This window comes from Glandiceps talaboti, chromosome 18 (assembly GCF_964340395.1).
Source record: "Glandiceps talaboti chromosome 18, keGlaTala1.1, whole genome shotgun sequence".
In the NCBI taxonomy this organism is placed as follows: domain Eukaryota; kingdom Metazoa; phylum Hemichordata; class Enteropneusta; family Spengelidae; genus Glandiceps; species Glandiceps talaboti.
This window is the reverse complement of record NC_135566.1, coordinates 1,431,894-1,451,201: the sequence shown is the minus strand read 5'-3', so window position 1 is coordinate 1,451,201 and position 19,308 is coordinate 1,431,894. Positions and strand designations below refer to the sequence as shown.

Below are 19,308 nucleotides of genomic sequence, written 5' to 3'. Positions count from 1 at the left end.
AAAAAGAAAAGGTGTACAATAATTGAAATGAAAATATTGAAAATTAATACCATACATTAACATGCTTATCATAATATCTACACTGTTAGTTTGCCAACATTATCAAGAATTGTGGTACACGTGATGTCATTGCCAGATTTTTCTTTTACACAAACCTTTGCAAGAAAACCCAAACTGGCCAGCCAAATGACACATGTAAATGCAGTAGGAATTCTTTACAAGATTTAAAAGTTGAGTACATTATCAAAGTATTATTTCATTACCCAAAATCCTATGTAGGTTGATAGCAGTAATCAATACAAGTGTACCATAGCAGTTAGGAGTCTTGACTGGAATTTTCCGTTAACCTATTTGCCAGTATATGACTAACACAAGTGACTAATTACAATGTAAAACATCATTTCAGAAGGATTTAAGTGTTACTTGTGAAATCTGCCTACAGAAAACTTTATAGTTGCAACTTGCTAGGCTTAAAGACAGTAGTAAATACAGCTAGGGGTAATTGAATACACAATGTGTAATGTGGTATACTTGTATTGTTAGGATCTATGGGATTGTAATCTCTTCAATTGACTTTAAGACTATAATCCTATGTATTGGATCCTACCTACAGCAAGTCTTACTTTCCTAGTGCTGACTTTCAACAACAAAGTCACAACTTTATTTATGATTGATGTAATACCCTGGTTTGACTTCTGCTTATGGCTAGTTTGTTTCTTAACATAAGACCTTTAAAATGGTGGGTTGGTAAGTTAACTCACACACCCTACACAAAAGTCTATAACTATGGTTAAATGGTTACTAAGAGCTGTGGTTTTGTTGAAGGTTTGGCAATTCTGGTGACACATGAAGTTGGACAAAAAAATTCATAATAAAGGAAAAATATAGCGAAAGTTTGACTGTAAGCATTACCAGACTACAATGAATGACATTTGTTTTTAAGCGACATCACAACATTTTCCTAATGTACTTTTTAAAATGGCAGAATGGCAATAAATATTATCCTTGCTACTATCAGTATCATTATCGGTGCTTTGCATTATTAAGAAATAACTGCAAAGGAGATTTGGATAAGATATATCAACTTCCATATTTAAATCATAGTTTATCACAGAAAACACACCTTTGCTCAGTTTTATTATTTGATGATGTTATATGACTTTGTACGTAAAGCTACATGACATTATGTTTCTTTGGGAAAGTCCACATACATGTACTTGTACAAAACAAGTCAGAAATACAAGACATTCTTGTACTGGATTACTAATACTACAGATACATGTGTGTCACTGAAAAATCAACTTGTTTAGCCTTGAGTATTCCAATATAAGACAGTCATAGGTATTTTTTAAATACAAGTAGCTACCACTAATATGCCTTTACAGTTTGAATACATTGGTCAACACTGAAAATGTCATTGTCATTATGAATTGAGGCCAACATGGAATAGTGCTGTTGGTTAGATACTAATACGGCTTTCTATGTTGAATACACTGAAAACAACCATATGCCTCCACACCAAGTAATCCACCTTTTATAACATAAACCAATGCCTATTGAAATAGACTTGATAACAATAAAGACAATCAACAGGTGGTTACTTCAATGTTCAGGTTGTGCTATGTATAAAATGACATGTACCTTTAATAGATCTATCACCACACAGAGTACAGGGCTAGTAGTCAAGAGCACAGAGACTATTGAACATTGTATCTAGACTACCAAATTAGCAGTAGTCCAGAACATACAGACTACTAAACATTGTATCTGGACTACCAAATAGTAGTCCAGGACATGGACTACTAAACATTGTATCTAGATTACCAAATTAGCAGTAGTCCAGGACACATAGACTACTAAACATTGTATCTAGACTACCAAATTAGCAGTAGTACAGGACACGTAGACTACTAAACATTGTATCTAGACTACAAAATTAGCAGTAGTCCAGGACACATAGACTACTAAACATTGTATATAGACTACCAAATTAGCAGTAGTCCAGGACACATATACTACTAAACATTGTATCTAGACTACCAAATTAGCAGTAGTCCAGGACACATAGACTACTAAACATTGTATCTAGACTACCAATTTAGCAGTAGTCCAGGACACATAGACTACTAAACATTGTATCTAGACTACAAAATTAGCAGTAGTCCAGGACACATAGACTACTAAACATTGTATCTAGACTACCAAATTAGCAGTAGTCCAGGACACATAGACTACTAAACATTGTATCTAGACTACCAAATTAGCAGTAGTCCAGGACACATAGACTACTAAACGTTGTATCTAGACTACAAAATTAGCAGTAGTCCAGGACACAGACTACTAAACATTGTATCTAGACTAACAAATTAGCAGTAATCCAGGACACATAGACTACTAAACATTGTATCTAGACTAATAAATTAGCAGATGTCCAGGACACATAGACTATTAAACATTGTATCTACACTAACAAATTAGCAGTAGTATTCATCGTATCTAGACTACCAAATTTATAAGGTGGTAGTCTGTTAGACCAATGGAAATCAAAAGAAAATTGTACCTGAAACAGTTCTCTTGACTGAATCTGACTAAGTGTAGAAGTTAAACTTGAATCCAGGGTTATTATTGTATTTATCATAGTACAATCTTCCCCTGCCCATCTTGAGACATTTTCTCTGTTTTCAGCAATTTTTCAAAATTATTTTGATATTTTTTTCATCTGATATTTTATCAATTTGTCAGTTAGTATGTAATATGTAATGTTAAAAGGAACTTGTGACACATCCAAATTCTGGAACAATGCAGTGAATTGACTGGAGGAGCTCAGCACACAGACAAACACTTTTTAACAATTATCTTTCTTGTCTTATTTCACAAAGGAGAAGTTTTCACCAAGTGTTTTCACTAAATTTCAATTATATACTAGGTAGAGAACATTAACAGTGTTTTGTCTTAAGATTACAAGTTAGAATCTTGAACAAAAAGTGAACTAAAATGAAACCCATATGCAGCTAAACTGCAAACCTGAACAACTTCATCATTTCTCTTATATCTAAACAACATATACTTGTAAACTAACTTGTAAGAAATGGCACTCATGACATTGAGGTCAGCTGGTTATTACATCAACCACATGAAATACATACAGTGATCTGAAACGCTGCTTAGAACTCAGTGTAAGAAATGACAGGTCACATCATTTACCCTCAACTCTCTCTAGGGTCTACAGTCACACCTAGTACAGTAAATACACAATTGTCTGCATCATTTTACATGGTAATTTCTTCTCTCTATCAGTGCTTTGGTATTATGACATGTCACAATTCTTTTTATATAACGGCACCTTCTAAAACATGACCAATGCAACTCTTCCATGTTTTTAAAAAAAAGATTTTTAGTAACTCACACAATTAGACACTCTAGATTCTAAATTCTACTAATGAAGAACTGATTTGAACAACAAACTATAGAGTCGGTGTACTAAAAGATCACCAAACACTGAGAGTGTAAAACTTTCTTTTCTGTTCAAGTTTGCTGATAATTCAATCACTCTGACATGTTTCAATCTGAAATAGGATACAGCTTTATACTAAACATCAACACCGAAATCTGAAAAGCACTGAGTTGCATAGCTAGGTGACAGAGTTTAACATTTGATAATTTCGTTAAGTCTCAGTGAATCATGCAAGTTAGTTTTCATTCTTGAGAAATAGTACAAGAATTTTATAAAACCTTGTATATGTTCTTCATTTTCAAATTCACAAACTCACTACACAAACTGTGGAAAAAAACTTGGTGTCCTTTAAACATAGACTTTTGTTCCTTTGTCGGAGACATGGTTTACTGATTTCTTTCTTCTTCAAATACCTGATCACAATACAAAGGATGAATTTGATGACTCCAACCTATAATGATGCTATACAGCTATCCACTCATAAACACAGTCATTGTGTTTATATGCTACAAGCGTCATTTTAGTACCCCTCTTGTCACTATATATGTGCACTATCCAAACTGTCTTTATCTATGCTTTGATGGGACTACAACAACAATCAATGACAATGTCTGAGTCATTGCAAACAATTAGTAATCCTTACTTTTTCCTGTCCTTAGCGGTGCCCCGAACGGCGGTGGTCTTGAAGGCATATTTTCGTCAAAAAACACAACTTTTGAGTTCCTGCTACTGTCCATACTTGTTGACAGTCTGAGATCAAATGAGAGATGTCCTTTTTGAGAGGGATCATCTTTCACAGCTGAGGTTGTGTCAACACTAGTTGTATGTCTGTGTGTGTGTGCCCGGGATAAGAGGCCATGACGTAATACAATACCTAGCCACTGTACAAAGGGAATAGGGTACATGTTGCTCTTGGCAACTATTATACTAGCACAGGATTATGCGTATTGCCTTGCATTAAGTTGTCTCAATATACACCCAACTATCCAATGAATACAGCCACTACTTGTCAACTCTAATGTATTATTATGTTCATAAAGTTACCACTACCTTTGTTGACGATTCAGGTTTCACAAACAAACACAATTCAATACCACTATCACCTCACCTCTGACATTTCACAGCTATGTCTAAATCAGTCCTGGTTGTAGTATTGTACAATGTATATCCTTACAGAATTCTTCAAATAAGTTTTACACATTACTTTCATCTCCATTTGAAAGGAAATCTATAAGTTTACAACTATGAACAATACTAATTTATATTCTATGAACTCAACTATGTCTTGTAAGTTTTAATCTAAGTTTTGAAAAACAAATTTTTAAGGACATATACATGTTGTGAAGTATTTTAAATATGTTCAAAATCAAAAACTTTTTAAAATAAAATTCCTATTTCAATTCAACAGTTAATTTTAATAATGTTTTCTACTCTTCTTGTACTTTAGAAACACGTGTTTTACTTGGTTACCATAACATCTATATTTCATTACACATTTAAATCGATGCTGTGTTAACATTTGATTAGCTACCTACAAATTATTCATCAGAAGGGCAAGTGATACTTACACAACTTACTCTAGGCCTTCTATGACATACATACTTCCTATCTAACAAAACATTTTTGTTGTTGTGATTTTAACTTGAAACAACCAGTAATTTAACATTTTTTGAGAAAATACACATTTCAGGATAGAAGATACAAAATCAAAGCAAAATACAGAAAAACACCCCTCCACCCTTCTCCACCCCAACACCCCCTTCACCCTTTCCCACCCAAACACCCCCTCCACCCTTCCCCACCCCAAACATTAATTGGCCTATTCAAATACAGATACTTGTTAATGACAATATCATACCATATCAGTTAGAATAACAAATAAATCTCTTTACATTTTCCAAGATCTGTCAACTGTCCAAAATATGAAGTAATTAGATTGTTTTATATATTATTCAGTGTTATGTTCTTTACAGCAAATATTTATTTTGACACACAATATCAGTTAGAATAACAAATCAATAAGTTTCCCATTACAATTTTCCAACATATGACAATCAACAATGTGAAGAATTTTCTGTATAAACATATCTTAATTTCAAGACTTTTTTTCACAATTCAACATTTAGTTCTTTCTCAGATCTATTAATTCTATGATTTACAGTTCTGAATATGCCCCAAAGGTACATGTAGCCGATATTGCCATGGATTGCAGACAGAGATCAATAAAAAAAGTATTTATCAAATGGCTAGCTGTGGCAGGGTTTAAATCCCCACTGCTATGGACTGTTTATCTAGCGATTAGTTTGTCAAACAATACCTTTGAATTGACTTCTCCTTGGTCCAGGGTTCATTTGTATAGAGTGCCTCAAGATCTTTTATTGATTTTTACCAACCTTTGTACCAGATCTATGCTTTATCACAATATTTACTCCTCCACAGTTTGGTTGATATGATTTAGTGATGCAATACTAAGTGTACAAACAAGTATAATTATTCTGTAGATTTACGAGAGAATTTCTCAGTAAAAGATCAATTTTTGTCACAAAACAAGACACTAGGGAATGTTTGTGAATACTCCTACTCTGACAGACTGATAGAATACAGTCATGATAATGACATATTGTCTTTTGGCATACCTCTATATGACAGACAAACCACACATAATACTTCAGGTAGTTCATTTACTAAAACAAGTTAACAATAGTATGTACAGTATAATGCATCTTCTGAGGTGATATCAACTAATTTTCAAGAAGTGCAGAGATATTACTGGTAATCAGAGTGAGATAGGGTGACTGGTCATCTCCATTATCAAGGTCACTCAACCAGGATATAAGTTGTGAAATTCCGTGTACATTAGAGTGATCCATTATGATAGAAACACCCTATCTGATAAATTACACAATACAAGGGAGAACGGGAATGTCCAACATAAAAACATAGAAAGAGAACATACAGGAAAAGTATACTAGACTTTAATGGTATTACAATTTGGAGGTGAGTGCCTGGCAGTAAACTGTGTGAGGGAGTGTACTACTATTCTAGTATGGTAGTTTTACCAATGGAATGCTCTATACAAATACCTGCTTTTCTTGGTGTGACCAGTAGGAGTTTTAGGTCATATACCACTTCACAGACAAGTGTTGGTAATGTTCAGAAGCATGACTAAGCCATTGACTACACCAACACTGGTAATGTTTGTTCTTGTGTGTCACGAAGTGTTCAAAAATACTTATTCACGTTATTGTTTTGTAAACTTAACAAGACAACATCCCAGTTACTGAGCATTGAGAGTGTACTGTTGGTAAGGTAAATAGTAAAAGACAGACTTTTTTCTCACACAAAATGTTCATACTTGAGATACTATTTCAAAATATCTATTTTGTCCTTGTAGCAAAGTATTAGTGGGTTTTGATATTTTAAAAATCTTGTAATCCTGTCGTCTAGTGTAGTGCAATGCAGTGCAGTGCAGTCTAGTGTAATATGTAGCGTAGTGTGGTATAGTGTAGTGTAGTGGTGTGTAGTGCAGTGTAGTGTAGTGTAGTGTAGTGTAGTGTAGTGTAGTGTAGTGTAGTGTAGTGTAGTGTAGTGTAGTGTAATGTAACATAGTGTGGTGTTGTGGTGTGTAGTGTAGTGTAGTGTAATGTAGCATAGTGTAGTGGTGTGTAGTGTAGTGAAGTGCAGTGCAGTGCAGTGTAGTGCAATGTAGTGTAGTGTAGTGTAGTGTAGTGTAGTGTAGTGTAGTGTAGTGCAGTGTAATGTAGTGTAGTAGACTTTCTTAGAGAAATTTCAATATTTTGAAACTATCAGTTTTCTAGTGCTTGGAATACATGTACACCTAATTTCCTAATTACAAGTTACGAATACTGGTTAAACTTTTAATTTGTCTGGAAGTTGTTTGTTTTTGCTTTTCCCCAAGATACATAAAGCCAAGAATCCAAGCCTTTAGTGTCACTAAAAATGCTCCTTATCCAGTTTCAGGCTACAGTATGCAGCAATACAGTATAAAAATGGCTGGAATTTCACACAAGTTTTACACCTGAAGAGGACTTTTTCAAGGCGAGTATTCTCAGACACAATGGAAATGATTCAAAAGAAAGTGCATGGTACAGTGACAACATAGCAACATAATATTGCCACTGTGGCCTGTCAGATGGTTAATTGAATATTTGCTTCATTATCATAGATGAACAATACAATATTGGGTACAGTATATAAACACAAAAGATAAAATTTATAGTTGATTATAACATTATTACTTTTTTGTGAGACGTTTTCAAACCTTTTAATTGCCTACACTCAATACCATCATACCTTTAAGAAAACCTAAATTAATCTAACATATTAGATATAAATCATACTTTATAATTTCATATTTCAAAGAGGTATTTGACATCTACTAGATGATGTATGTAGTACAATCCATTTACTTTATTAGTGCGGCAAATAGACTTCCCTTTGAAGCTCAGAGTGAAAGCTGAAGGCTGGAAACACAAGAGCTATATTTTTAGGTCACATTTTATTAGGCAGGTGATCATGATTTAATATTGAAATGAAACAGATCATGAAAGGAACTACTTAACAATGACTCAATAATTCAAGTGACCCAAGCTTTTTTATCTTGAAAATTTGAATATTTCAAACTATGAACACTGAGTTTGACTATATACAGTCAAACCTGTGTATAGTGGTCAGCCAAGGGACTAACAAAATGTGGCCACTATAGAGAGGTGGCCTTTCTGTAGAGGGTTGGTTGTTTTTGTAATCGGGTGGCCAAAACATTTCGAAGTTAAGAGAAGTGGGGACACAAACTACTAAAGTAAATACAACATAATATTAAGGGTTTAAAAACTAATTATTTAATCTCACATCAAAAATACATGTACATGTATTTACAATTCAATGACAACTCTGCTTTGCATACATTCTAGAAGTAATTTTGCAGTTTCTGTGAAAAATATCAATCATGAATAGTCTAGTCCAATTACAAATTTATGTAACACAGTTTTTCGTCTTTCAAATCTTTCTTTTACGATCACCTGGTGCGTTGCTTTTAACTGTATGTCTATCTGTTTTAGTTGTTTTTTTAAAATAAAAAGTATTATTTCTTTCTATCACTTAATTAAAAAATAATGTCAGTTTAGTTATGTATTGTTAGTTTTTGTCATGATATAGTACTTTATTCTGAGTTCAAAATGTCTTTAGTTCCAAAACTTACAATGGTTATCTTTGGCATGGACCTATAACAGCACAGCGACCTTTTATATATATCCTCAACTCCCTAGGGAGCTTCATTGTAGCTCTAAATGCATAAAACATTCACACAGCAACCTCTATCCTACCAAGCAACTAATTATACAGATGGATTGACTGGGCCACAAAGTCAATCATGGTTCAACTTCAAATCTTAATTAAACCTGCAACTAGATTCCAATACATCCATTCTAACATTTCAACCATCCTGACTCCACAAGAATGGTGTTTAACTTGTTCTCATATCATTTCAATTGTTTCTATATGTATAGTTTGTTAGGTATATAGATAGAGGACAGTTGTGCAGGACTTCAGTAAATTAATGTACATGACTATACATTGTACATGTACATGTCTGTATTAATACCAAGACTTACATGAGGTCAAAGGTGAATACTTCTATTTGAACATGCTTGGCACATGCCATTCATGGTTGAACATGTCAAGATAGCACATGAATTTGTGACTAAAATTAGGATACCATATATTTTCCTGAATACTTTAAGCATTGGTCATAGTAAATACAGACATAATTGTGATAATTTGATATCAGTTATACCTCCTTACCTACCATATAATTTTAAATGTATGATATGTCTGTTACCTAGACTAGACTTGGGGACATTATAAAATGCGTTAATTTGTGAAACAGAAGAACTGACATGTACCGGTATGCAATATTAAACAGATCAAAGCAAATGACAAATTGTGATTTTCTTCCTCATACCGTACATGTACATACAATTACATATGACAGACTGTTTTAAGATACTCTAGTGCAAATGTGTTAGATTGATTGAATGTAGTTAGTTCTAGTAGTTCATAAATACAAATATCACCTAGTAAGAATGATGCAAAAGATACTGTAGCACAAACTGATCATAACTCAAAATTTTACATGATCACAAAAGACAATGGTACACATAGTACAAGTACATTGCCAGCACTGAACATACCATAATTTCAATATCATAGAAAAGAAATTTTTCAAACATGTACATGTATTGATCACTGATGAAAGAAATCAACAAATTAGAATGATAGAAAACTGCGCTGAAAATGTTTACCACATGTTAAAGTTAAATATGAAATGTTTTCAGTCGAGTGTGATATTATGAGGTATTTTGCAAGAGTACATTTGCATGATGTATTTAATTTAGAACAGGTGAGTATACCTGAATCTTGTGTTTTATGTTATTGTAAAAACTTGCATCAGAGTTGAACCAAATGTCACAATGACACTTTTGCCTGAGGGGGTGTTTCCATATAACATTACAGTTGCTAAGTGTTACACAGGTGTTTTATACATATTTATCACCAGTCGAGTGGACACCCTGGTCAAAACATATATATATATATAAAGTCATTCCAAAGTTGAACATTTAAGTACCAAAACATGAAAATTTGGAATCCACATTAAATGCATGATCATTTCCTGATATTTGTCGACAAATAGTCACATTATTTACCTGATGTATTTGTTAAATCTTGTCAAAATATCCATATATCAAGTTGTACACTGGTTTGGGAATTTCCAAATGAAAAGCACCAATATATTATGTCTATGACCATCAGTATGGTCAGTATATCAAACCACAAAATTCTGGAATTCACTGGAATGGATAATTTGTTTCTCTATTGAAGCACAGATTCCAGACTAAAACCATGTAAAACACCTGTACATGTGACTGTTACATGGATCATAAAACTGTCTACTAGTACTACAGCAAGTAAATACATACTTTGACCTTGACCAAAAAATACCCACAGAGTTCCATATAGTTATTTATTATGTTAAGAATCTGAATAGGATAAGAAAGAGTGCCCCCCCCCATATAGTGCCTGGGGAGGGGGCACTATACAAATGTAGTATAGGCTAGAACACCCCCCCCCCCCCCCCACTAGAATAATAACACTAGACCTGTATTTACGCTATCTATGCCAACATTCAAAATTAAACCAGATACAAAGAAGAATTTGTTAGTTTCAGATACCCGTTACTGCAAAACAAAAACTTTGGTTAAGAAAATGGAGACCACTTCTTAACCATTTTGTTCTGAACTCAACGAAAAAAATCACTGGTTATGATCTGAGAACAAATATCTCAAAATTCAATATTTCTAATCTAGACAGGGAGGAAAGACTTTGTGATTTCTGCAAAGACGCAGTTGAAGATGAGATACATTTCCTTTTTCACTGTGGACTTTATCATGAATTTCGAGAGTTTCTGTTTTCAAAAGCTAGGGAAATATCTCCTCACTTTGACACAAGAGACGTTGTCGAAAACCTAGAATTTTTAATGACAAACATGCCATTTGACCTAGCAAATTTTGTTAGCGATGCTTTTTGTAAGAGAAAGGAATTTATGTACAATGTTTAAATATGTACGCTTACTTATTCATAAGTTAAAGATTTGTATTACTTTAGTGTCTTGTAAGCCCTAGGGGCTGGGTGTGGCTATGGGTAAGTCCACACATGACACTTTAATAAATAAACATAACATAACATAACATTAGAAGAATTTGTTAGTTTCAGATACCCGGTATTGCAAAGCTAAAACTCTGGTTAAAAACATGGAGACCACTTCTTTACCATTTTGTTCTGAACTCAATGAAAAAAATCACTGGTCATGATCTGAGAAAAAATATCTCAAAATTCAATATTATGTACTAGCTAACAAATTTGAGATACTTCAGTTCTGACTGACACAATTCAAAAGTCAAGGTTAAATATTTTATCTTAAATACACAGCAAGAAAATAAGGTCAAACATCAAGCAAATAAGGTCAAAGACAATAGAATTGAAATAGATATATTTGTTTTGGAAGGACTTGACACTATACTAATAGCATTATCAAAATAGTTTGATTTGATCATTTGGGGACATTTGTATGAAATGCTTGTATTTGTCCGTACTCCTTTTCAATTTAACTCACAAATGAATGTAAAGAAGGCACGCTAATTAACTTAATTAACAACCATTTCATTGCTTTACAAAAACCTTACAGTTGAAGCCTGTACGTTCTACTTATGTTATGTGTATGAACTTTACAGCATAGATTACATTGGTGATATCCAATGAACTTGTTGTTGATATTGTTGAATACAACAAACCTGTTGCTATGGGGACAGGTACAACTGTACACTGCTAGAATTGAGAAGGGTGTATAATTTCACAACATATTTTATATGATTCACCTTAATTAAGTTAAGACTTCAAGTTCAAAATCAATATTATTTATCACCTTACTTTATATTCCAGGTTGTACCAAATATCAGTGTTGGTAGAGATAGTCAATGTGAACCAATATGTTCTGGCATGTATACTGTCATTTTTAAATTCATTTTCTATAGTCAAATGTTTTATTAATCATAACAATCATATTTTAGTTTATAAGGAACATATAGGTTCACAGCTGTTTATGTTTGTACCTGGGATAGTTCAGTTAAAACTAGCTACAGAGGGCAGCTTTGAAAGTCTTTGATTGTATTCAGTTATGAGTGCATGACTAAACTGTTGTAATGATATAGGGGATAAACAAGACAACACAGTCTTAGTTACAATGATTACACATAATGGTACAACTTACAGTGAATCACTGCATGACAAAGACTACTGTCTAAATGTGAATCACTGTGTTAACATCAGATGTATAGTTTTTGTATTCTGTGAATGTGATTCATCAGTGAATAGCTTGACCTTCAGCTTCATCAACACAATAGCCTGTCAAGAAATGAACTAAAAAGAAAGTAAGATTTGTAGTATTAACCATGTGTGTTTCAGTGACCATTATTACCCATATTGCTTTAAGGACTTCTCTTTTACCTTGGAGGTTTTCTCTCTAGATGTGTCAAAGCCTTCAGACATGTTCTTTCATGGCCTACATCAGGACATGTTGTGACAAATGTACTTTCATCACAAAATAACATCATTTACAACCAATTCACACCATATCTCTCCCTCAAATTGAATGAATAATAGAAATCCAGAAGCCAACTGAAACGATCAATCATAATTTTAAGTATGCCGAAAGGAATACAATCTACTGTTGTATAAATTTTCATGCACATTTCTTGTATGAAAGCTCTCATCTGAAATCAAAGACACACTTAACACTAGAGTATAAATCTATTTGAAAGCCAAATAGCCTGTGGGAGGGAGCTGATGCAACCATTCCTACCTGAGACTGAAAGGGAAAATTGCTTTCATTCTGACAAGTGGCACTGCATAAATTGTATGAGTTGTGTGTGTAAGGAAACTAATCGAATATTGCCAACAGGACTATTCATGCAATAAGGATATAACAACTGATTTCTTTGTGCCATCAACCTTGTGGAATTAACTAGGTTAACCTGGCTAATGTATACCTATCCTGTTTGCTTCAATGACTGCTATGATGACATGACTTAAAAGGTGTCTGACTTCTACAATTAACCCCTCATACTGACTGCCCTATTCCAAGTCAATTTCCCATCACATAGACTGGCCTATACCATTGAGTTCCTTCCCTTCGTACAGACTGGCATATACCAAGTCCATTCCTTCTTACACACTGCCCTATTCCAAGTCAATTTCCCATCACATAGACTGGCCTATACCAAGTCCGTTCCTCCTTACAGACTGGCCTATACCAAGTTCCTTCCATTCGTACAGACTAGCCTATACTAAGTCCATTTCCCTTCACATAGACTGGCCTATACCAAGTCAATTCCTCCTTACTGACTGCCCTATTCCAAGTCCCTTTCCCCTCACCTAGACTGGCCTATACCAAGTTCCTTCCCTTCGTACAGACTGGCCTCTACCAAGTTCCTTCCCTTTGTACAGACTGGCGTATACCAAGTTCCTTCCCCCTTACAGACTGGCCTATACCAAATCCTTTTCCCCTCACCTAGACTGGCCTATACGAAGAGAAGTCCCTTTCCTTCGGATAGACTGGCCTATGCCAAGTCCCTTCCCTTACATAGACTGGCCTATACCAAGTCCCTTCCCTTCACATAGACTGGCCTATACCAAGTCCATTTCCCCTCACATAGATTTGCCTATATCAAGTCCATTTCATTTCCCTTCACATCCTAACATGCATACAGAATAACCTATGCCTATAGCAACCGACACAAAATCTTGATCATGGCTTTTGAGTATACCCACTGCTATAAGATACAGTATGCAAATCACATACTAAGTTATCATTCTGAACATTAAGACAACTGAGATATCATCACTGTAAAATTCATCAAAATCGGGTTTTTTTTGTCATTTATATCATACAAATATTATATCAATAATAAAGTTTTTTGACATTGACATACATAAAGTTTCGGTACTCAAATCACACTGAAGTTTGATGATTACACACAAGAGAATAAATCATTATACAAATACAAAAATTCTGTTTTCTAGTGAGTCAATTTTATTTCTTGTAATATTTTTATGAATACAGTTCGTCACAAAATAAAAAGGTGTTTTGATTTTAAAATACAGTAAAAATGATGGCAGTATCACAGTAGAAATAAAAAGACATAAACAATACCCAGTTGATGCACTGATTACCTATTCTACACACATCACAGGTTTTCTGGTATTCTGCCTTCCAGCTACTCTATAGCATAGCTTTAGTTAAAAGGTCCAACTCTAATGGTCCATGTTATTTTAGGTAGGGAATTGTTTCACATCACCAACTGAATCAATTTGTATCTGGACTAAAAAGGTGTACATCTGTCAATCACACATTCATAAATTTCTGATTTTGTCATCAGTCCCAAAGGATGTTCAGAACTACGAACTATTTTAAAAAATACATTGGACATCATCTACTTTTATTGATATTAAATTTCTATGTTGTGGGCTCCACGGGGCATAGTACAAGAATTTAAATTACTACTTTGCGAATTTGAACAAACAACCAAACATGCACATATTTACTTCTTTGTACACAATGTGTATTTTACAATTGAATTAGAACTCATTATTGTGTATTTTCCTACATGTAAAATTAAAAGTAATTTGCCGTATTTGTGAACAAATATTATGTTTACTTAAATATTTAAACTATATATGAAAGGTTTTATGCAATTATATGAAGTACGCTCTTTCAGTACCACTTACTACTAACTGATTTCGTAACAATGCCCCCAGAGCTACAGAACCTAAAAATAACGTGTTTGTTGTGCAATTATGTTTGATATTTGAATAAGAATTCTGTATAAATTCAGAGTAGAGTTGTCTCTAAATGAGAATGCCTGGACATTAGTATGATATATGGAGGTCAAAAGTATACATTTCTTAGCTTAAAACTTTAGGGGAATATTGGTCATTTGTAATGAAATTGTCAATTTTCTATAGGTTGTAGTAAAGTTATGTAATATTTTATATTATATTATATTATATTGTACCATATCATATATCATATCATATCATATCATATCATATCATATATCATATCATATTATATTATATTATATATTATATTATATTATATTATACATTATAATATAATATAATATAGTATAAGATAAGATAAAATACATAATTTTACTACAACCTATAGAAAATTGACAATTTCATTTGTGTACATAAGTATAATAAAGATATTAAAGAACATTACAGTAAAATACATGAGGCCAATTTTATAGGTACATAAATAAAAGAATATGATAAACTAATTGATTAATATCATCTTGTGTCTTGTGGTGTACAGCAAGTTTACAAACATTTTGACCAGAAAGTAGCCTGTTTAATATTCCGTTTATCTCTCATATTATTACTAGCCTGACTGTTTACAGCACCAGTGGTACTCTGTTTATCTCTCATACTAGCCTGTTTACAGCAGCGCCAGTGGTACTCTGTTTATCTCTGATAGCAGCCTGTTTACAACGCCAGTGGTACTCTTTATCTCTCATATCACTTGGTAAACAAGCTACTGATGCCTAAATCTGATAATTACAGCAACCAAATTACTAATTTGTCATGTTATCACTGCCAATACTTTATTACATGTATCAAATACTAGTTTTATGTTTTATATTACATGTATCTACATTTCTTAAAATAGTGAAATACATTATTAATGGAGTAGTAAGCCAAAGACTATCAGTTCACAATATGTGCCATGTAATTTTAAAATAAATTTCCTATCAGATGTGTGTGTGTGTGCATCCCACAACCTTTATTATAATCAAATGTTCTTCCTCAATATTTTTCTTTGTCCAGCAAAGGAAAATACGAGTGATAAATAGATCTAAGTTATTGGACAAGTTCAAATGTTTACAAAACACAAATGACTTCATAGTTTGTTGAGGCTCTTTACTAATTAGTCTAAACTCAGGAATTTTACAAACTTTTTCCTACCATTGTGTTTAAATCCAGGTTAAAGTAGCTTTGTGAAAATGCTACACACATAACTATTGAACAGTCTCACACAGTTTGATAATGCAATATAATGGCCATTCATGGTCACTTTATTATGATGTGATTTGAAGTGTATTGAATGTATTGAGTACATACCACCAGTAGTCCATTGATAGCACTATAAATTAGAACTACATTGCAGGCAGGAAGGTGGGCAGGAATGACCTTGTAAGACCTATACTATACAAAATTCATGTACATGTGTTTGTAGTCACGACATAATAAATGTCACGGTACACATCAAAAACATTTATAGTGGTGCTGTGTCCACTAGGCACACAATAATATGAATCGGCATTATTGAATTAGAAAAGCATTGTGTATAAGGCTAGAATAACTATGTCTGCAACCATGGCAACAAGTGTACACGTGCTCAGTGCTGCTTTCCATGTTTTAGTCCTTCTCTTTAGTTTACAACTTTGTTCAGTTTTGGATAAATGTCAAGGGACAGAACGACAACGTCAACGCAGGAACCAAAGCTGAGTGCATCCTTCCTTTTACAAAATGGGAATGAAATTAAGAACTAGCTAAAAATAGGTATGAGAGCTGCACTCAGCCTTCCTTTTACAAAATGAGAATGAAATTAAGAACTACATGTAGCTAAAATTGGGTATTAGAGCTAACAGCCTTTCCTAACAAAACTCTGAGTATAGGCTATGATGAACTTGCATGAACTAATAGCTAACACAATTCCTAGAAGTTAGAAGTTTGTCATGAAGTATTCAAATATTGACCAGAAATGAGGAACAAGCAGGGCATGTACACCCTATATATCCGGCTCAAAGATTGATCTAAAAATCTTATCATTATTTCTTATCATCTAATCACTGATTACAATATGTACAATGCTTTGTTAATAACACACAGACCTCATTATTCTACTTGATATCAATGTATAAATATTTTGTACCTAGTGTATCTACTACTGGTCCTATTTAAAAATAAAGAAATGATTTTTTCTAAGACATCAGTCAACAACCCTTCATACCAACAAAAAGCTACATTACTACTTTTGTTCAAGTCTGTCTCATTATGGTCTCGGTAGTCTTAAATCATCTTAAAAATCTATCCTATAATAATGAGAAAGCTGAATGGTTTTCATCACCAGTAGATCTTGGCTAAAATTTATAATAATGAATGAACATGTGACGTTCAACATTGTGAAGAAACAGTTCTAAGGAATGAGAATGTGTCAATTACATGTATTATAAAGCTACTTGTTTCCTTGACTTGTTGTTTTTCACACAACAAGTGACAGTTCTACAGGACAACTTCCAAAAGGTAGGTGTGTTAACTTTCATGCAATCCCCGACAATGAGACTAACCAAAGTACAGTGTATGTGCACTACCAATCATTTTACTGATGCTGTAGTGATATAATATGTGACACAGTTTGACACTGTGGTCCAACATTCCACTAATGTCAGTGTACAAAATAATAAATACATACTATTACACTTTGGCTTATTAAGAGTTAATCAGTACTGACACTGCCTGACATCAAGTACTATAGGCTTGGTAAGAGTTATTGTAATAAGGATTTTTTATATCAATTTATCGTATCACACACACACACACACACACACACACACACACACACACACACACACACACACACACACACACACAAACAAACAAACACAAACCCCCCCCCCAAAAAAAAAAAAAAAAAAAAAAAGAAAAGAAAAAAAAGAAAAGAAAAAAACCTGGTGAGTGCTCTACAAATTGCAATACATGACACAAGTATTTTTTGTTAGAGCAGTTATGTAGGTAAAATCTACCTGATTTCCCACTAGTAATGCCAGAGGTACCACATTTCCCCATTTCTGTCATTGGGTTTCCCAGTCCTTAGCACATGTACATGTTTCAGTATATTGTACTTGGAAAAAATAAAGATATTTTAATAGTACCATCAGGACTATAAAGTTATAGACTATGCACCTTGAATTTTCTTAAATTTAGGAGGAACAAATGAAGTCTGTTGTCAAAGGAAAACCAAGGTGTAATTATCCTAATCTACCAGTAATCAACATGGCTTTTCAAAATAATACAATTTAATAGTACTAAATTGGGTGTCTGAAGGGGTATGTATAGGCAACAAGAATAGACAATCAACATGTCAAGTTACTATTACATTGGCAGAATCCATAGTCTGAATAAGATAGCACAGATTACACAAACATGTGTTTGAATATGAAATTCTTCTCAATGACAACATTCTTACAATATCTCATGGTCAATTCCTTTCAAGTTTTTGGTCTCAGTTCACTTAAAATATTCTGAACATTGTTTTGTAAAATATGACAAGGTAGCAGAACAGCTGCAGGATACAGCATTAGTATACTAATCCTTGTAATAGTTATTTTTGTTACACAATGTACCATTTAATTAAAGTTGACTTACAAATAACTTTAGTCCTACCAGATTAATTCACACTAATGACTGATTACCATTTTTCTACAAAAGAATGGTGTATGTCAAATAACATGTACAATCCTGTAATCTTGTTTTTAACAACCATTGTGTTGGTAAGGCTATGTGTACTATCTGTACCCCATTGCCAATTTGGCAAAGAAGCTCTATAATCAGCCCACTGTTGTCACAGTAGTTCTTCCTTTTGTTGTTTGTAGTTGTTTCTGTTTGGGCAATGAAGTATAACCTACGATGTTTTCCTATTTACTAGCTTCTTTATAATAAGTTGTCACATCTATGATGAACAAAACAAAACAACCCAAATGTACGATGTTCTCCCCAGAAAACTAAGATGAATCCTTGGAAATATGTTAATTAATTCTATTGTTTAAGAAGACATGAAATGTAAAGTATGAACCACTACTCTATAATGAGGGCATTAAAAGAACAACACACTGTTAGATTAGCTATTAAAATATTCACAACGTGACATAAATATTCACAACGTGACATTCTTGGGTTCTTGAAGACACTATCAATTCATTATTATAAATACATGGGCAAGAGGTTCCTACTATTTCATATGCTCAATGTGAAAAGAGTTGAGGCTCAGTAATATTATCATATTTGTTCTGAAAATTCTGTAAATTATATCCAAAAATTACTTGCCCAGACAATATTGAAGACAGGTAAGATGATAAAAGAGGAATGAAGTCCTGTAGACATTACATAATGATTAGATGTTTACCACTGGGTGTAAACCTGACCCATAACACTTAGAA

The 19,308-nt window shown here is 33.4% G+C and overlaps 1 protein-coding gene across 1 annotated transcript in view; it reads right to left on the bottom strand.

The window, feature by feature from the left end:
- The window catches only part of LOC144449172 (syntaxin-like), a 99,106-nt gene that overhangs the window by 182 nt on the left and 79,616 nt on the right, over nt 1-19,308 (bottom strand). The gene's annotated exons all lie outside the window — the stretch shown is intronic.